Genomic DNA, 23,024 nt, shown 5'->3' with positions numbered 1-23,024 from the left:
AGTCGCAATGGAGAGCCCACATTGTGGCTGGGAGAGGAAAGTGTGTAGGTCTAAGTTATGGCTAAAAATGTGAGAGAAGCAAGTTCGGATGTGACCAAAAGTTGAGCACTCTAGTAGTGTGTGGTACTCAGACTCTTGAACTTGCAATGAGCATAATGTGCACAGTCGATTTGACTCTTCTCCATTGCCCTAACGCCCTATCTCACATTGAAGGAAATGGGAACTAAGCCAAATGGATGTGATAGTGTGTATCGCCGACAAGGGGATAGGCTCAAGCATGTAAGTGTGAGTACGGTTTCTTCTTTTAGCGAAGAGCATGGTTTTGTAGTTGGGGGCAATATGGGTGGTGCAATGTATAAAGCATGACCCATCGGATTTCTCCCAAGCCATAATACATTGACATTTTAGAAAAGCTTCATTCACTTGGGAGTCAATTGAAGCATCATGTAGCAAGTGTAATGCATCCCATCTCCCAAACCACTTCTTTATGTCTTGCATTCATCCCGTGCTCAAGATCTTGCTTTTATGCATCTTTTGAACTTTTTTGATTGCTTCCCATGGAATTGTAGGACGTGGGTGTGAGGGGTTTTGATGCATCTTTATCGTGTACTCCACAACCCTTTCCATGCCCATAACCTCAATTGGAAGAGATCCCGACTCAAGAAGTAGGAGCATATATGGTGTTTGTGTCTTAACTTGGAGAAAGTTTGTAAGAAAACGCTTTTGGACATTCTCAAACTCTTTCCAAGTAGACTTTGAGATGCTCCCACCCCACACTTCAACTCCATAAAGAAGAACCGGTGTCACCAATGCATCAAAAAGATACTTCTTGATAACCCAACACTTGATGTTTCCCGCATTACACATGTTCTCAAATGCATAATATGCTCTCTTTCCCGCTTCCAAACGAAGCATAGCACATTCATGCCACTTGTGATTGGATGGAACCTCAAGGCCAAGGTACTTAAAGCTCTTAACAACTTCAAGTGTCTCATTGTTGTACACAATACATGACTTCTCCTTATGGTTGGTTTTCACAAGCATAACCTTTGTTTTGGACTCATTCACAATCAGCCCACTATGCAAGCAAAAGTTCTCAAGGACAACCATAAGCTTTTGTGCATCTTCTAAAGTGTGTGGTAGAAGCACTATATGATCCGCATACAACAAAAGCATGATTACCGCATTGCCAATAGTGACCTCTTCAATGCCTTCTTCTTGCATAAAGTCAAGTACCATTTGTTACAATTGATTGATGCATAGACCAAAGAGAATTGGTGACAATAGACATCCTTGTTTAATCCCAATAGTGCTTACAATTTTTTTTGAAATTTCTCTTCCCATGCGCAATTGACAAATCACCTCCTCATAGATTTGAGAAACCGCAAGCATAAACTCACTTCGCACTTGGAGTTCTTTTATCCTTCTCCACAAATTGTTATGTGGAATCATATGAAAGACTTTCTTAAAGTCCAAAAAACAACAATACAATGGAGGGCACTGAGAGAGTGTTTTGAAGCCGAGAGGCCGAGCAAAGCAGGTGGGGAGCGCTGCCATAGGGAAATGCTACAATGGGAAGTCCGAGACCTGCATCCAAAGGATGAGGGAGCTCCTTGCGAGTGATATTAGATACTATAGTGGACTGCCAAGGAGTTGAGGAATGGGTGCTATTACAGAGAGAGGAAGGTGCTACCTTCTGGGAAACGCAAAGCCAAGAGCTGTGAGGAGAAGGGGCTGGCCATACGTTGAGAAAGTCCGAGAAATGCCAAGCACAAGTGGGGATCACAAACAGTGAGCTGCGATTGTCCGCAAGCATGGAAGATTGCACCTATAAAGGGTCGAAGGTATCATTCTTGAGCAAGACAAGGGGTTCAACACCATTGTATACCTTCCTTTGAAGGATCTTGACAGGATTTTTTGTCAAATCAATATCAACCTTCTCTTCTGCTTTCATGTCCAATGATGTGTCATAAATGTGAATGGTATCTGTATGGGCATCATGTGTGCTAAAGGGTATTTGCTAGCTTGTAGGTAGACTTATCATATAGACTCGTAACCTTGGGGTGCCTGAGGGAGTCAGTGCTAGTTATTTATGGTGTAAAGTGCAATGAGACGTCAGAGATAGAGTCATGCTTGTTTACTTTGCAACTGAGTGTGTATAGTCTGGGATGGTTGGGTGGGGGCTTGGGCAATGATTGTTTGCAGATCGGGAGTCTAGGTGTGTGTTTACTAGGGGATAGGGGTGCTGTGAAATCACTGGGCTATAGAGAGGCATTCAGATTGTGTGCTGGTCGGTTTCTCATTTCCCCCTTTCCATCTTGTGGTGCCCCCACTGAGGACCCACTGTTTGCTTCCTAACAAGGTATGCGTGAGTCAAGATGAAGCAGAAATTTGGTCCGGTGTTCAAAGAAGATGAAGATGATGACGATTGGATTGCCGATTTGAGCTATTTATGCTGACTGTATAGGGGACGCCAAGTGATAAAGCAAAGATCTAGACTCTACCTTTGGTGCTGCGAGGTAAAGCAAAAGGTTGGTTCAATGGCTTAGAAGATGCACACAAGCAGGATTGGATCAGATTTCGCGAGCAATTTTTACAACGGTATCAAAAGGTGGTGACGGCTTCAGAAGAAAATACAAAGATCAAAGGTTTACAGCAGGACATAAGTGCAAATTTCAATGCCTTTGTTGATAGATTTGAAGATTATTGGGAGGATTTTGCGGCTGCTACTCAAGCAACCCATGTGGGATACTTTAAGCTAGAAAGGTTTCTATCTTGCTTGCATCCCATGTTTGTGAAAGAGTGGATTATGAAGATCCAAGGACCTTTGATGAAGCTATCACAGTTGCTAGAGCAAAGAGTCGAAAGATGAAGAAAAAAATAGAGCCAGGATTGTTGCAGTCTATAATCACATTAGCTAGTGGACCTAGACCCAAATAGATAGATGAGCGTCAAGAGGTAAAAGCTTCTTGTTTTATTGATATGCATGTGATCAAAGCACGTGAAGATGACTCCAGGCTAGAAGAGGTACAACAAGTAACAGTAAGGGATCAAAATGTGCAGAGAGGCATATTAAGAGCGCCACCCAGTTTGCTTCCTCAAGAGGACGAGGCGATAAAAGGCCTTGAAGAAGAAGTGTCAGTTCAAGCACCAGCAACGGGAAAGGTAGCAAAGGTACAAGAATCAGCAAGTTCAGAAGAGGGGTGCAAGAGTTCTCAGAGCTCCAACAGCAGTTTGGACACAGATGCTACATGGGAGATAGAATCCATGTCTTCTAGGTATGAGACTTATGATGTTTTTCATGTGGATGAAGTGATGAATGATTTATAGGAGTTGCTTATTAGCCAGCTGAAGGTCAAAGAGGAGCATAGTGCAAGTGTGGAGAAGCTTTATGTGAACGTGCCAGTCGAGAAGCCTTCTCTTGTGTCTCGTTATGGTGAGTCCCTATTGGAGGAAGAGGTATGGTTTGATTGTGCATCCGACTTAACTGAAGAGCAGGTTTTTGAGGATGAATTGCAAGAGCTAGAAACAAAAGCAGAGGTATGTCAAGCTGATTTGTCTATGCAAGGGGTGGGGAAATCTTGCCTTGGGGAGCATATAGAGGTACATAGTATAGTTTCAGAGTTTGTGTGTACCTGTGGAGAGATAGCTCCGGCAGATGACTCTATGGAAACTGATACAAGTGCAGCCTATAAGAGAGAGGTTCCATGCAAAGAGGAAGGTGTCGCCAACCTTGTTGGTGATGAGGTGTTTGAAGAATAGGATGAAGCTCAAGCAAGTCATAATCTTTGATATGAAAAGTTGGTCTTGGAACCATTTACAGAGGATTTAACTGCAGGTATGCAAGGCGCACATGTTTGCTTGTCTATGTCGCAAGTGCACGCAAATGGCAGGATATTGCTACTTCATGCTATGCTATTGATAGCTATGTTGTTCCTGGTTGCTTTGCAAGGTGTTCTATGCAGGTTTCGATGCTCATATGATAAAGATGATGATATGGAGGGTTCTGTAGCAGATGACATGATAGATGCTTATGGTATAGGTCCTTCAAGTGAAGGAATGTATGCTTATAGTGCACACGAAGACTTATGGATGCATGGGGACAAAGATCCATGCTATGAAGAGTTGGAAGGGTGGTGTGTCTATTGGCCTACAAGTGTAAAGGAAGGCTTGGATATACATGCTTTACAGGTGGATGGCAATGAGCAATGCTTTACTTTTGATCCAGGTGGAATCTACACCATGCTTGGGGGAGCCTCGAGCTTTCCATTTGACCTTGGATGGTGATGCAGTAGTGGACAATTTTCTCTCAATCTCTATCCTATCTATATAGACACTATATCATCTTTTTCTTATGCACTTTCTTTACCTATTTTACGTCATTCTATCATATGCGGTCTATATACCTATGTTATGTCATTCTCTCTATACAGTTCTATTTTATCTAAATAATGCTATGGTTGAGCATAAATTCTCAATGAGGGGGTGGGCAATGATGGTGCACCCAAACTGTGTCGACCTATGGAAGTGCAAGAAACCGAGGCATGGTAGTTTGTAGGCAAGTAATAGGGACATTGGGCAGGTATTTGATGGAGCTAGGAGAGAGGTACACTGAGATGGAGCACTCGCTAGTGGAAGCTACAAGTGTTTCTTACTATCATAGGTGACAGGAGCAAGTGTTTATATCAAGGTTGGGAACAAGGCAAGGGGTGGTGTATGCAGGTGCTATGAAGTTTATGATATGGGATTTTCATCAAGATGTCTGCAAGACGCTCTACTTTCCAGGGTATGTATGCTAAATGTGGATTTTAGAAAGGTCAAGGACAAATTTTATCTCTATTGGTCGAGGAAGTTTAGGAGTGCTCGAAGTGTACTTTTTGGTGATTGCGAAGCTCTTTGGTTGCATGAAGCCCAATGATTAGCACCGCCCTAATCGGATGCGGGTTGAAGATTACCAACACTTGTCTATCCACACTAAAGATGATTTTTATGGAGCTTTATTGCCTCGGCAATTTTTGGCGTGTGCAAGGGGGCCAAACCCAAAGATTTTTTAAGCTTTAACTTGAAGAAAAAAAGCGATGCATGAGGATTGGTGCGAGTGCAGATAGAAGCAGGTCGATCATGGAAGATGCCATCTGCCCGGCATGCAAGAGGAGGACGCCATCTGGGTGGTTGCCATATAGGAGTAGAAAAAAGGCCAGCGCTGCAATTGCAGGGGAGGACCCGGCCAGTTTGCAGGAGAGGGGACCACTAGCAATATCTCTAGTGGCCAAAGAGAGAGAGGAAGGTTGTACTGAGTGGGCTGACATGCCGAGTACAAGAGGGGCCCGCCTTGAGGTGAGCAGGGCCGGGAGAGACTTCAAGGGGAGGCTATCGCAGCAAGGTACCAAGGGCCAGGGCCTTGCTGAGCATGTAGAGAGCTTCAAAATAGCCAAGGGAGTTGAAGGGTTAGAGGGTGGCTGGCTATTGCAGCCAAGACGGTGAGAGGGTGGCCGCCAGTACATGCAGCAGGGAGTTGCATCCAGGAGGGCACCGAGAGAGTGTTTTGAAGCCGAGAGGCAAGGGAGTTGAAGGGTTAAAGGTGGCGGGCTATTGCAGCCAGGACGGTGAGAGGGTGGCCGCCAGTACATGCAGCAGGGAGTTGCAGCCAGGAGGGCACCGAGAGAGTGTTTTGAAGCCGAGAGGCCAAGCAAAGCAGGTGGGGAGTGCTGCCATAGGAAAACACTACAGTGGGAAGTGCGAGAGCTGCAGCCAAAGGATGAGCTCCTTGTGGGTGATATTAGATACTATAGTGGACTGCCAAGGAGCTGAGGAGTGGGTGCTATTACAGAGAGAGGACACTACCTTCTGGGAAATGCAAAGCCAAGAGCTGTGAGGAGAAGGGGTTGGCCGTATATTGAGAAATTCCGAGGAATGCCAAGCACAAGTCGGGATCGAAAACAGTGAGCAGAGATTGTCTGCAAGCATGGAAGATTGCACCTATAAAGGGTCGAAGGCATCATTCTTGAGCAAGACAAGGGGTTCAACACCATTGTATACCTTCCTTTGAAGGATCTTGACAGGGTTTTTGGTCAAATCAGTATCAACCTTCTCTTCCGCTTTCATGTCCAATGATGTGTCATAAATGTGAATGGTATCTGTACGGACATCATGTGTGCTAAAGGGTATTTGCTAGCTTGTAGGCAAACTTATCATATAGACTAGTAACCTTGGGGTGCCTGAGGGAGTCAATGCTAGTTATTTATTTTATAAAGTGCAATGAGAGTTCAGAGATAGAGTCATGCTTGTTTACTTTGTGACTGAGTGTGTATAGTTTGGGATGGTTGGGTGCGGGCTTGGGTAGTGATTGTTTGCAGATCAAGAGTCTGGGTGTGTGTTCACTAGGGGATAGGGGTGCTATGAAATCACTTGGCTGTAGAGAGGCATTCAGATTGTGTGCTAATGGTTTTCTCATTTCCCCCTTTCCACCGGCATGGTTGAACATAGAGGAGTAGGCAAGGATTGCACAAGAGACACAAGAAAATCCAGACAGATTTCAGCATAGTAGAGAGATGCAGCCAAAGCACGTTTGGAGTTTGATGGTGTGTAACATCTTCGGAGTGGAGGCTACAACACAGTTCTAAATGATTTTGTAAGTATTATAGGTATGCGTTGCATTGTTGAAAATATATATGAAGTTTGAAGATTTATCTCATGATTAAACCATAATTTTGTAGGAAGTTGTCATGAAATGCTTTTCGACACACCGAGAGGAGAAGTAAGGGTACAAGCATGGGCTTGTGGCCCTTTTGACCCAGCCTATAGGAGGAGGAAGAGAACGTCGACTGAGAGGCAATACCATGACGGTCTTCTTTGTACAGTCTTACTCAGTCATCTTCATACAGTCTTGTTTGTAAAGTTTTTTTTGTAGCTGTGGTCTTCTTGATACAGTCCGTTTCATGTACAATTTTGTAGTGCTTATGTTTATGGTTTTGCATTCCATTTTTGATTATGATTTGTTTTCCAATTATGGTATGGCACAGAGGTTTTGGTCATGGTTTGGCAATCAAGTTATGGTTATGGTTTTGCAATGATGGTATGGAAATCATGGTATGGTTAGGGTTTAACAATCAAATTATGGTTATGGTTTTCGGTGATGGTATGGCAATCATGGGATAGTTATGGTTTGGCAGTCAGATTATGGTTATGTTGTTGTGCCTATGGTTTGGAAGTCAACGTTATTGTTATGCTTTTAGAGAACTTGTCATGATTAAGGTTTTGATTTTGTGGTTTTGTAATTATTTTTACAGGTTTGCTAATCTGCATATACCCACTCTTTAGCGTCCACTTTTAGGTGGAGTGCGGTTGCTTGTGCCCTCTCTACCCAAATTTTCTTTTGCAAGTTTGGTCATCAAAACAAAATTCGGTATATACGCCGGTACAGGCCTCAAAAAAATCATCGGTATTAATAAAATTACCGGCACGTGTAACTGCATACATACAAGCGTATATAACTGCGTGTATTCCGACGGTTATAAGTTGGCATATTTGGATGTTGCTTATCGATATATATACCAATGCTACAATACCGGTGTTTATTATGATGCTTATTCCAGCGTATTTTACTTTTAAAAGAAAGCTTGTCTCGCCGGTATCTCTGTCGATTTTTACGCAACGTGTTGTTGCACTAATTTTGATAAATCAAGAATATTCTAACTCCTATTTTTCAAGTGGATATTGTAGTCGATGAGCCGGAGCTGTAAGCTTCTAGATTATATCAACTTATCCTTAGTTAGAGCTCTTAGTTGATTCGTTTTTTACCAAAAAATATTGGCTAAGATATCAAAGTTAATTTTTGTAAGTTATTGTCAAGTTTTGAATAAGAAATACACAGCGTGAGCTAACACTACTCACTTCTCATGCTTCCTACTCCCTTGTCGGTTGTCACATTGAAGTGCGCTCTATTGCATTGCAACCATAGGTAAGAGCTCTACGCATTGACGTAAACTTATCATGGTAAACCGTAGCTTTTGGCATCGCTGATCTGCAGCCTAATTTCATCATAAATAGAAATTTAACGTAGGAAATCACAAAGTAAGCATAGGTGGGGGTATTGGGACATCATTGCTAAGCATTTAGATGCATTCGGGGTCAAAAACGACTAGGTTAAAAACTCACTACTGCTAATAATCGTGATTTTTTCACTTCATCAAAAGCGAGATATGAGACCATAAGAATGTGTGGTTAGCTAAGTCTTATATACTTGTCCTCGAAGTTTTGTAACATTTGGATGTCCTTTGATGCTGTAACGATCATGTTTTGTTTACCGGTTAGTGACTAGCTTTTGATGACTTGGGTCATTTGAGTGTAGCTTGTATTGGATGCGAGTTGTCTGTATTTTTCCAAGACATTAACACTCTCTTGTAGCCTCTATGCACTAGTTGAGTCAGCTTTCTCCCATGGATTGACAATTATGTTCGTGGTTCTCGCTATGTTTGCAATAAGATAAGAGTAAGGTTAGGAAACCCATCCCACATTTTCAGTTTATTTCAAAAAAATTTGCGTAATCGCATAATATCAAGGATGAAAATACCATACTATGATCATTCAAACTTGAATCAAGTTCTTTCATTCATCTTCAATTTATTTCAAATTTTTTTTGTGTAGTCCCATAGTATCAAGGAGAAAAAGACCATACCGTGATCATTCATACTTTCGATTTTGTGTTCACATAAATTCACCGGTTGTCTTTTTGTTGTAGTGTATGTACAACACTCTCGAGTGTGTACTTTCCGCTGTAAATCTTCAAAGAGAGAGAGAGAGAGAGAGAGAGAGAGAATTTAAGCATCATAGGAAACTATCCCAAGAGACCTTCAAGATATATACGACAAGAGCCTTGTGTGTGTGTGTGTGTGTGTGTGTGTGTGAGAGAGAGAGAGAGAGAGTCTTGGTTATAAATAAGCACATATATGGTTGGGCTCTTGGGACTGCACAAATATGTGAAGAAAAAGAAAAGTGTTTCTTATGCAATGTATTTACAGTATGTCACTACACAAAAACTGTTATTATTTAGGTCGCATAAGCAATGGGGAGCGTCGCATAAGTGATGCCATTTTTTGACGCTTCTATAATGTTTTGGCATCGTTATCAATGTCGTTTATGTGATAGTTCTATAGCTAGAAGCCCACCCAAAATGCAGAGATCAATCCGCTCCTCCATGCCAAGATTTGTCCTTAAGTGTTCATGATCAATTTTGGGTGCATAATTGTTTCATGGCAAGGGCATGCTGAGCCAATGAGCTGCTGAGAGAAGGGCATGTGGAAGCTCAAGAGGAGGTAGGTACCTCTGAACAACAAACTATAGACATACCATTAATCTCCTTTGAAGATATGGAAAGACAACCAATAGAAAGGCAGACAGGAGATTCTGAATTCCAAGTGCCAATCACTAAAGAGGAACAAGTGCCAATGGTTCAGCTTTCTAAAGCTGAAGAAGATGCACTTAAAGAGCAGATTTTCCATGAAGTGGATACTGAATGAAAGTGGCAATGGATTGAGAGTTAAGAGTTCTTCACTCAAGCAATGTAACATAGCTCACTCCCAACCAAATTAATTCTCATTGGCATCAACAGCCACTGCCCTACCCTTTGATAAAGGTGGAGCTACTGCAAGTGAAAGAGAGAATGTACAAGGATATGCAATATGAAGAGTCAGATTCTCTCCACCCTAAATGGAGGAAGAACTGGCTCAACAAAAACTTATCTTATCTTGGTTACAAGGGCACCTGCATCAATACAGAACGATCCAACATTCTGTCATGTACCAAGGGTAAGGACATGGCCAACACTTGAAGCATTCAAGAAGAAGAGACCAACTTGGCTCAACTACCTACGATTGCCATCTCTAGAGCAAGGACCATCAATTGAGGAATACATGGTGAAAACCCTAACAGGTGCATGAACTTCTTCAAGAGCTGACCTGATCTCTCATGCATTAGGGCCAAAAACGACTCAAAAAGGGCTATGTAAGGAATTGATTAAATTACTAATTAGCAGAGCCGTTTGTGGTCAAAACGGCTCCAAATTTGTCCGTTTTGGTCATTTAAAGCATATCTACGCAATCTAAAGCGTATCTAGGTACATATCTCTAAATATTAAAAAAGATATCATTTTCTTCACATTCCTTTGTGGCTCACCTCGAAATTTATTTTCATTTACTTCACTTGGCGGCAAATAGCTGTTTCCACTTTTGAATCTCTCTTTTTTCCCTCACCTTTCGCAAGCTTTATCTCTTCTTCTCTAATGCACCTTGTTCTGCTGCTACGTTATTTTCATTATACTTTCTGCTCCTTCATTACTGACAATGACTAATACATCTTTCATTAGTGATAACCGCAAGTTTCACTTTAACATTAAGCTAAGCCAGGAATATGCTACTACGCGGAGTGTCTATCAAAAACCAGTTACAACTGCAAATGAAGGACAACAACTTCGCAACGACGGAAAGAAACACATTGATATATGGACAGATGGGAGCTTGTATCCACCGGATCCTAGCACTGGAAGGTATCCATCTTTTCACACCCCTCATGATTTGATGAGATTTGTTCGTGATGGGGTTGATGGCTTACTAGGATATAGTTCTAGGTTATCTCATTCACACATTGATCGATCATACACATTACATTCAATATCTCAAAACTGTTTTGTCTTCAAATGCAACAAGAATTTTAGAACTTGAAAACCAAATAGCATCTCTAAAACAAGAAAATCACCAACTTCGGACTTTAAAAGAAACTCCAATAGGATTAAGAGCACGAGTAAAACGAATGAGAGATGTAGTAAACTTAACAGAAGGTTTTGGACAAAGAAAAAAAAGATTAAAGATTACTAGAGAACATGTGACTAGTCTTGTAGGATTTGATAAGTCTAATGGTCAAGAAAGGGTGAGATTTTTGAATGAGGTAATGAACAAAAGTGATATTCTTAAACTTTTGAAACATCCTGAAAATCAAACTCAGAAAAAATTGGTATTTCAAAGTTTACTGAAAGATATGGGTTTACTGGTCCAACCTTCTCAAATGCAAGAAGTTTGTGACACAGTGGGGGTGAGTAGAAGGGGTTACAAGGCCTTCTCTAAAACCTGGTTTCAGGTTTTAAAGTATTACAAGATTAAAGCTTTTGGGTTGCCTAGGCCTCATAATGTTGGGAAAGTTAGGACTCTATTAAACGAAGAAATACCCGAACATTTTGGAGAGTACTATCATATAGAAGGAACGATGCCATATGAAAAACAGAAAAAAAAATCTTCTTTTGAGTATAATGTTTTTAATAACATTTGGATGAGTATAAAAAATGTTCAATCTGCTATGGTGAGATACTATAATATGCAAGAAGTAGATTGTGAAGGAAAACTTATATTTGTTCTGAAATTGGATGAAGCTCAAATTCAAAAATGTCAAAAAATGGAAAGAGTATCCATATCCCTTATGAATAGAGCATTGGACTATAGCCAGGGTAAGCTTGATTCCCCATACCACAAAACTCAATCAGAAATGGAACTTTGGTGGATCGGAGCAGCTCAAATACCAGTAGAAAATCATGATACATTGAAATGGTTGTTTTTGCAGACCGATATCCCTTATGTTATACAGGACCCAAATGCAGGTGAAAAACTCTGTGTAGATGGCATGGGTGACTTTTTTGTAGAAAGGCACTTGAGTGCCGACCTAAAAGCATTAAAGTGCATGTTTGGTGTATGTGGAGGTGCCAATACCAAGTATCCATGTCTATATTGCATGGCAAGCATTGGAACAAAAGGATGGCTTGCAGAACACGAGGTTGGAAAAGCACCATCGAGGAATAGTGTTAACGTCATCGACTACCCATCGTCTTCTATGATTTGGGATCCAATTCTAACAATAGATTTAAAAAATGTACATATATGCAAAATGCATGCAGAGATTTGAATCTTGGACAAATTGCTTCGACTCCATCTTGACTATGCATATTCTATTAAGCCAACTAAACTTGCAGACGAGTGCATAGAAAAATGCGAGGCTTTGCTCTCTCAAATGGGTTTTCATGGTGATCAAGTGCATCTAAAAAAAGATCCCACTCTTTCAAAAGGAACCGGTGATGTTTTGCAAGATGTTTCAATGGGTGGAGCAAAAGCTAGAAGATTTTGGAGTAACCATGACAACAGACAAGTTGATGCTATATGGAACTGCTGGAAGGATCTTTGTGTTATAACAACCAATGTCAAAAGTAGACCAGATGTAGCCAACAAACGCATTGAAGTGTGGAAGAAGCTCGACAATTTTTGGAAAGTTTTGAGACAACAAGTTAGCTCTGCTACTTATGCAGATGACTTTAAAAAGACAATAAAGCTTTTATTAATTGCTATTACAGATGCTTGGGGAGCAAAAGACATCACATATTACTTGGTGAGTATTCAATTACTTTCTAAAGTCTGGATAGTATTTTACTTTGCATCCTATTGAGTTCAACTAACTTTTTTTTTATTTTTAGCATATTCTGTACCTGCATGGACCATATTTTGCAAAACAAGGACCCCTTGCAACATGGAATACTCAGGGAATGGAAAAATCTCACTATCAAGCGATGACTTCTTTTTTCAAATGTACGCGAAAGGGAGGTGGACAAAGAAGGAGCAATGCACTAAAGGAATTATTCAATTGGTTCTATAGGAGGCAATTACAACGGATGAGATCAAACAACCATGCTGCTCAACCACAGATCTGAGATTAATGCTTCACTTTGAAACTTTGTACTGAATCTTTCTAAAGAGATCCAAATTCAAAAAAGATATTTTGGTGTAAAAAATTATCAAATTTACATCAGCTTTTTATTTATTTTTATATCTCTAGGCATGTCACCCCTATATCTCAAAAACTTTCTTCTTTTATAGCCCCCAAGAAGGTTGACATTTGTCTCCTCAGCTGCTACTTCATAGCTAGAGTAGCAAAGAAAGTATCCTGCTCTTGAGGCATTGAATCACTACAAGAGGCTATTCATATTAGCGACGCTCACACAGCGACGCTCAAAAAATAATTCCCGGCGTCGCTATGAGCGTCGCAAATTTACAAAGCTATTTGCGACGCTCATAGCAACGCCGACTGGGCTAAAAAAATAACAGAGAGCGCCCAAAAACTCAGATCTCAGATCTGAGGTTTTCGGCGCCCTCAAGCAAGGAGCAGGTAACGCTCTCCCTCTCTCTCTCTCTCTCTCTCTCTCTCTCTCTTTCTTCTCCACACACACACACACGAGGAGAGGAAGGAGAGCCAGGTATGCTCCTTCCCTCTCCTCACTCTCATGTTCCCTTCCCCTCTTTGTCTCTCCCTCTCTCTCTCTCTCACACACACACATACACACACACACATAGTGTTTTTGAGAGAGAGAGAGAGAGAGAGTACAAACATAAACAAAAACGCACACACACATACATAAACAAAGAATGCACACACACATTGAGAGAGGAAAAGAGAGAGAGAGCATGCATAAACAAAAAACGCACACATTGAGAGAGGAAAAGAGAGAGAGAACATGCATAAACAAAAAACGCACACATTGAGAGAGGAAAAGAGAGAGAAAACATGAATAAACAAAAAAACGCACACACATTGAGAGAGAACGAGAGAGAAACTAATTTAACGTCATAGGAAACTAATTAAAATTAAAAGACCTAAAGATCTAGCCGACGAGGAGTTGAACTCAAGACCTATTATTCAAGAGGGAAATGGCATAACCAATCTATCATACTTAGCATGGGTGATAGAAAGGTGATACCATTTATCTCTTTTTATTGGCACACACATCCACACACGCGCACACACACAAGAAGAAGAGAGTTATAACGTCGTAGGAAACTATCCTAAAAGACGTTAAAGATTAGGTTAGATGTAGACTTACGTTAAATTAGATTTAGGTTTATTTAAGTTAAATTAAATTAGATTTAGGTTTATTTTTAATTAGATTTACGTTTATTTACGCTAGATTTAGATTTACGTTATATTAGATTAGATTTAGGTCTCCATAGACTGCGATGCCTGCATGAAGCGGGTGAAGAAAGCCCTCAATGGAATATAGGGTATTGCTGCCTTCACTCATGGTGGGCTCCGTCGATCCAAAAGTACTGGTGAAATTTCTTCAGAAGATAGGGAAGAAGGTGGATCTTCAGGGTGGCAAGAGTCACTACATCCCCGACACAATGACCATCTAGACAACCTCTAGTCATTCAACAACAACTTCAAAGTTAGTAACAAGAGAAAGAAGGGTCTAAAGGGCCAATTGCTGTCGTCAGATGTGGATGGAGATGAGGCAGCGTCACCGCCGGAAGTTAACTCTCACATCTTTAGTGATGAGAATGCCAACTCTTGCCGAGTTATGTGAAAAATTATGTGTTAAATCAGTTTTAAGGTTCTTATAATCCCTGTTAGTTTCGTTCTTTGTTTTTAATATAACATAATTTACGTTAGATTTAGATTTATGTTATATTAGATTAGACTTAGGTTTATTTAGGTTTACCCACACACACACACACACACACAAGAAGAAGAGAGTTTTAACGTCGTAGGAAACTATCCCAAAAGATGTTAAAGATTAGGTTAGATGTAGACTTACGTTAAACTAGATTTAGGTTTATTTTTACTTAGATTTACGTTTATTTAGATTTACGCTTATTTACGTTAGATCGAGTCCACGCAAGAATTACTTACGGTTTAGGGTTTAGAGTTAGACGAACAGTGAAAAGATCTACTGTGAAAAGATGTTAAGATGCTGTGAAGTGCTACAGCTAGAGAAGAGGCAAAGGGGTTTTGTCCACTACATGCAGTATCATGTAGACGTGGGTCTGTAGATTTCTTGTACCCACAAATATAGGTATTGACCAATAAAGACGAGATTATAACCCGGTGGTTCTGATCTCCGTGCACCTCTAGACCGAGGTGTGCACTCCTGGTTCTTCTCAACATGCAGGCAAAGTTTGGGTGGAGTGACACTAGTGTCACAACGCTTTTCAGGTGATCTATTACAATTAGTTTACTTTAATAAAACTCTAAATGTATAATGATCTGATAGATTTTTACACGACTGTATCGTATTTTTATGTTGTGTAGATTGCTTAAAGAGCACATAGTACCAGCTGACAATGTGATGCCAGATTCCCGAGATGAAGCAAGAAAGATTTTGCGAAACTTGGGGATGGATTAAAATTCTATCCACGCTTGTCCTAATGACTGCATTCTTTTCAGAGGGGAATACATAGACATGGAGAAGTGTCCGAAATGTGATTCCGAAAGATATCGAGTAGATCTCCACGGGACAAAAATTCCACAAAAGGTTTTGCGACATTTTCCTCTGCTTCCTCGCATCAAGCATTTCTTCGAATTTAAGTCCATGGCCGCCCTAGCATCATGGCATGAGGAGAATAAATCTTCGGATGGTGTGCTACGAATTCCTGCAGATTGCGCAGCCTAGAAACATATAGATGGAACATGGTCGGATTTTTCCAGGGAAGCTCGAAATTTGCGCTTAGCCCTGGCTATGGATGGCGTAAATCCATTTGGTCAAAGATCAACATCTTACAGTGTATGGCCCGTTGTCATCGTCAACTACAACATTCCCCCGTGGTTGACTACGAAGAAGGGGCACCTATGGCTAAGCTTGATGGTGCCAGGGCGATATAAAGTGGAGAATATGGATGTGTATCTTCGTCCACTATTGGAAGAGCTACAACAATTGTGGATTGGCATAGAGGTGGTGGATATGAGCCGACACACAGGACAACGGAATGCTTTGATCAGAGGCATTCTAATGTGGACCATGCATGACTATCCCGGGCTAACAGAATGCTCAGGTGATCTATTGACACTCCTCACTCAAACACTGTAAATCTTGTTTTTTCCCATAGTTGATCTATTATCATGTGTATACATGTAGGGCTTCAAACAAGCGGATACAGAGCATGTGTCACATGTGGACCTAGACTAAATGCACGTAGGGCGCCCTCACTGAAGAAGCAAATCTACGAAGGTCATCAAGCGTATCTTCCATAGAATCATATGTTACGCGACGGCTTTTTGGGAACAAAGCCACCAAGGATGTCTGCACAAGCATGGTTAGAGCAGAAGGAGATGTGCGATGACGGATTGCCTCTAGGGATGAAGAGACTATCTCTATGGTACGAGTTACCATACTGGCCCCGACTCATGATCAATCACTTGCTCGATCCAATGCACATATTCAAGAATGTGGGTAATCTACTATGGGACCATCTGACCGGCAAGAAAGATACTTTGGGAGCCAGAGTTGACCTTAGAAATGTGGATTGTATGGAGGAATATTGGCCGCAAACAACGTTTGATGGATCGATAAAACTCCCTAAAGCACCATGGATTTTTACAGGAGCCCAAGAACACAAAGTAAAAGAGACCATTCGATCTTTGCGGACCCCCACTGGCGTAATGCACTCGCTCCGAACGTGTTTTACTAAAGAAGAAAAGCTTACCGGTTTGAAGTCACACGATTGGCATAAAATGTGTCAGGTGTTGAGAGAGAAGGAGAGAACACAGAAGTAGAACCCCAAAGTGTGTAGAATACACACATGAGATGATGTATATATAGAGGGGACCTGGGTGCCATATATAGAGAAGCCATATATTGAGTAGCTTCACATATAAGCTCAACACCCTCGTTCAAATAAGGGTCCCTAACTGTGGATGAAAAAACCCTTGGGGGATCAAGGGAAAAACCCACAGCTCTATATACACCCACCGTTATATTATAAAAATCATTGAATATACAAATGTTTACGAGGAGCTACATCACTCCTTTTACAATGAATGTTTTATGAGGAGTTACATTACTCCTATCAAATACAATAATGAATACAAAGGTTCAATAAAGAGGTGTAAAAGCTATCGATTAGCTTGTAATCAAAAGTGTCTCCGTAAATCTCCTGTGTAGCTTGTCATCAATATCGCATCACCAAACATGTCTTCATGTTGTCATCAATATGGCATCACCAAACATATCTTCATAAATCTTTTATTGTCACCAAGTTTGTCTTCATAAAATCAATTCTTTGATCAATCCTACATAGATCATAGACTCCAAAAAAAACATGTCATGAAAATTATTAGCATCGTTAATGAAATAATTACGTTCACAATGCCATAAGAGATGGTTCGTGACGCCACTCTTTTTACGACATATATACGCACGACAATATATGGTACATAAAGTATAAACGTAAAAGTACAAAATGTGTGATTACGTGATACAAATGATATGTGTATATACTACATAAAACAACATTTATCAATGTAGTGATCAATGAATACCATCAAAGTATTAACAAAATATCATCATTATGTCAATAAAAATGAATAAATGATCATGGTATCAACGAAAAGCATCATGATATCACCGAGAATAATCATTGTATCAACGAAACAACATCATGGCATCACCGAGAATAACCATGGTATCAACGAAATATCATCATGGCATCACCGAGAATAACCATGGTATCAACGAAACAACATCATGGTATCACCGAGAATAACCATGGTATCAACAAAACATCATCATGGTATCAATAAAAATCACCATGGAATCAACGAAATATCCTCATGGAATCACCGAGAATAACCATGGTATCAACGAAATATCATCATGGCACCACCGAGAATAACCATGGTATCAATGACATATCATCATGGTATCAACGAAAATCACCATGACCAAAGTATTAACAAAACATCATCATGGTACCAGCAAAATCACTATGGTATCAATGAGAAATTATCAATAAAACGACGTAAACTATATCTCGAAAAGAATAATTATACGAGAATCAATGAACGAGTATATCATATAACAAAAGATCATGTACCAACAGTAGATCGATAGAATTTGGACGATCATCAACGGCTCGACTGAATCGGAACGATGTGTAACTGGCTTCTGCAGCAAAGTTACGTCAGTAACAAATATATGATTGATGAAGAAAAATATAATTAAGAAGTTTTCAATTATGAGAAAAATCAAAAGCAAAAAGAAAAATTTTGATTTTCAAACATATTCGCAGTCCGAGACGATAACCCAAAATTGGTGCAGAATTTAGAGAAACTTTCTTCTGCAAAGTTATAGACCACATCGATTCCAATCCCCATCGCGGGTAGTTTCTTCTGCAAAGTTGTAGAACACATCGATTCCGGTCTCTCACGCGGGTAGTTTCTGCAAAATCCTTTTCAATAAGCAGAAAAATAAAAAACAAAAAACGGAAATTGCTTTTTAGGTATGTACGCAGTCCGCGAACAATAACTCAAAATCGGTGCAGAATTTGAAAACACTTTATTCTACAAAGTTGTAGACCACATCGATTCTGGTGTTTCACACGGGTAGTTTCTTCAAAATCGTTTTCAATAAGCACAAAAATCAAAAACAAAAAGCAAAAGTTGCTTTTCAGGTATGTACGCAGTCCGCGAACGATAACTCAAAATCAGTGCAGAATTTGAAAAAACTTCCTTTTGCAAAGTTGTAGACCACATCGATTCCGGTCTCTTGGCGTGTAGTTTCTGCAAAATCGTTTCCAATTAGCAGAAAAATCAAAAACAAAATGCGGAAGCTGTTTTTCAGGTATGTATGCAGTCCGTGAACGATAACTCAAAATCGGTGCAGAATTTGAAAAAACTTTCTTCTGCAAAGTTGTAGACCACATCGATTCCAGTCTCTCTAGAGGGTAGTTTCTGTAAAATCGATTCTAATTAGCAGAAAAATAAAAAACAAAACGCGGAAGCTGTTTTTCAGGTATGTACGCAGTCCGTGAACGATAACTCAAAATCGGTGCAGAATTTGAAGAAACTTCCTTTTGCAAAGTTGTAGACCACATCGATTCCGATCAAAAACAAAAACAAAAACGTATTTCTCTGATACCATGTTGAGAGAGAAGGAGAGAACACAGAAGTAGAACCCCAAAGTGTGTAGAATACACACATGAGATGATGTATATATAGAGGGGACCTGGGTGCCATATATAGAGAAGCCATATATTGAGTAGCTTCACATATAAGCTCAACATCAGGTACGTTCATAGTGGACTTTAATATCATTGCATAAAATGTGGACTTTAATATCATTGCTGCACATACTTTACAGTTTATTTTATCGGTTGCCATTGAGGGATGTTTGTCTCTCGACATCCGTAACACAATCTACAAACTTGCAAAGCTGGTGCAATGGATCTCACAAAAGGCGATCAACGTAGACTCCATACCATTCGCCAAACTAAATGCTGCGAAGCTTGTGTGCATGTTTGAGAAACATTTTCCTACTACCATGCTAACCATTCAGGTGCATCTTCTTGTTCACATAGTTGATGAGGTGGAAATAGCTAGCACAGTTCATTCCAGATGGATGTTCTTCTTAGAACGTTTCATGAAAACGCTTAAGGGATATGCGCGTCAAAAGGCACGTCCAGAGAGTAGCATGGCAGAAGGTTGGTTGGTATCAGAGTCCCTAGTGTACATTGGAGAGTGGCTAGACGGATTTGATAAAGCCCGGGACACGCTATGGCGAACCATAGATGATGAGCGCATATCTGGGATTGTCATGTGCAATCTCGGTGTTGAGAAGAAGATGATGGAAGATCTAGAGGCTAAAATCAACCGATTTTGCATGCTTCACAATCCAGTGATGCAAAAGTGGATTTCACAATATGAGGATGCAAAGCAATAGCAACAAAGGGCACGAATCGAGTGGAGACGGGGAAGATGACCACCGATGCACTATCTGACGGGTCTGGAGAGCCTACCAACATTCATGAGCTTAAGATGGTTGCACAACCAATTGAAAAGCGCACAACAATGCGGTGACGAAGTGACTGAGGAAGAGTGGGAGTACTCTCGGGGTTGCGCGACCAAGGTAAGTTTGCAATGTACGACTAGCTAGTGACTTTATTTCTAAACGTTTGAATGGCCACTCATAATCTTTGTTCGTTGTAATATAAGTCATACACAGCAGCATGGTGTAAAGGTCGACATTTTAGGGTGGAACGGATCGACAAAAAGCGTTTTACTCAAGATTGTGGAATCATGGCAAAATTTGAACAGTCTAGTCGACGACGTTCCTCTGATACAGATCCTGTGGTGGCGGAACTCACTTACTTCGGCACGCTACAAGAGATTTTGAGGATCGATTACAGAGGATTTTTTGTCGACTTGTTCGACGTGCAATGGTTCAAGATAATCATGGAGGGTCGCAACGCTACTGTGCGTAGAGGAGAGTCTGGTTTTCTTGAGGTGGATTCTACTAAGAAATGGACTGACCTAAGAGACACTTTCGTACTACCCGAGCATTGTGAACAAGTAAGTATGTAAATAGTTAACATCCCCCTTTTACAAGTTATGTGCTTGAAAGCTCTCATGTAAGTTATGTGGCTCTGGCAGGTAATATTTCATCCTACAAAGTCTACATCAAACTGGTGGTACGTCATAGAGGTAGCCCGTCGTAGTGCAAAGACGTATGAAGACTACCATGTGCCAATCACAACGGCATCAATGGAGGAGATCAGAGAAGATGCTCAATCAGAAGCCGCTGCAGTGGTGCCAGACGAGCATCAAGATGCTACTACTCTATATGGGGTGCATGCAGAGGAGCTACAAAATGAAACAGAGGATATGTGTTTAAACGGAGAGCTCTATATAGATATAGGAAGTTATGCTGAGTTATGCGAGGATGAGAGAGAGATCTCTTAAAGACACAAATATTGTATTTGAACAATTTTTCTCCGTGTTGTAAAATCTCTGGCTCTCTAAGTACCTTCCATGGTGTATAATGCTCTTTTCTACTCGCGCTCACATCTTTTGATTGAAAATTCCGAGTTTTCGACTTGCCTCTTCTATCACTCAATTCATTGCGTCATTGTATTTATATGCTTCATTACGTCATTGTATTTAATGGTCTTTGCGTCACTGTCTACTCTATTCATTCAATATTAAGTTTAAATATTCGTGTGTTTAATGCAGGTATGGATGATGAGGAGTTTCTTTCTTCTTTGTCACCGCAGCAGAGACAGTGGTACGTGGAGCGTCATTGCTCTGGCGCATCATCGCGCGTTCCTACTCCATCCGCATCTCCCTCTATTTCGGAGCATTCGGTGCGCTCCGAAGCTTCGGCGTCGACGAGACGAGCTTCACACTCGTCTAGACACCGGCGCTCTAGTGGTGGCGGTGGCAGTTGTTGTGGGGATTCCGCCACCGATGCCTCCACACCGCCTCGTGTTCGACGAGGCTCTTTACCCTCCCCTTCTTTGCCAGCCCCCACACCAGCCACAGCATCGCCATCTATGCCAGGTTTTGCACGGCTGACTGTTCCTAGAAGCTACACACCTCTACCTACTCCGCCAGGAGCCACCCCACTCGACACTCCTCGCTTCGCGGCCCAGACGCCGGTGGAGACACCTGACGTCCGTAAACCCATCAACACGCCGCTAGAGACCCCTACCGGGACACCCAGGTTCACACGTCACCGGCCAGAGGGCTTGCCTTACTCCGTCGACTTCAGCGGCGGCATCATCATGGATGATGACGGCAAGAAGGTGATCTCGCGCATACGTGGTCTTGGCTCTCAGCTGTTTAGAAACTACATACTAAACAAATGGAGTGAAGTACCAAGTGATTAAAAAAACAGAGTCATCAGCATACTTCATGATGAGTTTCCCGTTCCAACACGGGATCAGCGCTTCAATGAAGACCTGATGAAGATTCGAATGCGCGAATACTACAAACACAAGTGTTCCGAAGTGCAAAAAGCAATCAAGCATGGGTGGAACAGGCCAGATTGGCTGGCCAAAGAAGATTGGAAGAATGCGAAGAAAGCAGCGCGCGAGAATCCCGACAAGTGGAAGCAACAAAAGGATGCAGCCAGAGCGCGAGTAGAGGCAGGGAGCTTGCACCACTTGGGGAGCGGTGGATGGGCATCATTTGAGACCGATTTTGTAAGTGTTTTTGCATTGCTCTTTATGTTCGATAGTTTAGGGTTTATGAGTTTTTTAATTCTAACATAATGAATTCTTTGTATGTTTTGACAGTGGTCGATGACAGGACGTGATCCCACACCGTACAAGCGCGAGTACGCAGGCAGGAAGGGCTTAAACGCCCTGATGGACATTCTCAGTTCTCGCGGCGGCATGGTTAGTATTAGGGTTTACTCTTTTCTATTTTTTGTATTGTTTTATAAATATCGTTATATGTTTATACTTACAAAAAGCTGTCTTATTGTCTTTTTTTGCAGAATCCGACAGATACGCCGCTTGGATGCGATGAGACGTCTGACTAGACGACGTCAGTTTAGCCGTAGCTAGATAGCATTAGTTTAGGGTTTCTCCTAGCTTATGTATCATGAGACGGATTTTATACGTCTTTTTGAACCATGTATATTATTACATTTGTCACCGCAGTTGATTTTGCCAATCAATTCTTTATGCCTATGATGTTGTACAATTGTCATTATTACATTTGCCAATCAATTCATTTTGCCTATGATGTGTACAATTGTCAATTTTACGCTTGCCAATTTTGCAAACAATGCGTCTTGTGGGTGACTATTTTGGGTCTATTATCTACCCTTGCACTGTTTTTAAAAAGTGAATCAAGTACAATATGGTTGATGGGTGGCAGGGCATTCAATGCCCTGTCACCAAAAAAAATTTCTCTCGGGCGTCGCTATAACCATCGCTATTTATGGCTCTGTAGCGTCGCTATGAGCGTCGCTATAGACTTCTGTGTAAACGTTGCTATAACCATCGCTATGACCGTCGCTATGAGCATCGCTATAGACTTCTGTGTAAACGTCGCTATAACTGTCGCTATGACCGTCGCTATGAGCGTCTCTATATAGCGACGCATATAGCGACGCTCTCATAGCGACGCTATTAGCGACGGTTTTAGCGACGCCGGGGGTTATAAAAACCCAATGTATTTCTGTCGCTAACAGCGTCACAAGAGCACACAACCTCTTGTAG

At 41.1% G+C, this 23,024-nt stretch overlaps 1 pseudogene; it reads left to right on the top strand.

The window, feature by feature from the left end:
• The first annotated feature begins 2,868 nt into the window (after positions 1–2,868).
• Positions 2,869–23,024, top strand: part of LOC147456902 (uncharacterized) — a 43,697-nt pseudogene continuing 23,541 nt past the window's right edge.

This window comes from Adiantum capillus-veneris, chromosome 5 (assembly GCF_014529385.1).
Source record: "Adiantum capillus-veneris isolate H3 chromosome 5, ASM1452938v2, whole genome shotgun sequence".
Taxonomy (NCBI): Eukaryota; Viridiplantae; Streptophyta; class Polypodiopsida; order Polypodiales; family Pteridaceae; genus Adiantum; species Adiantum capillus-veneris.
The sequence above is the reverse complement of the archived record's forward strand: the minus strand, read 5'-3'. Positions and strand labels throughout refer to the sequence as shown.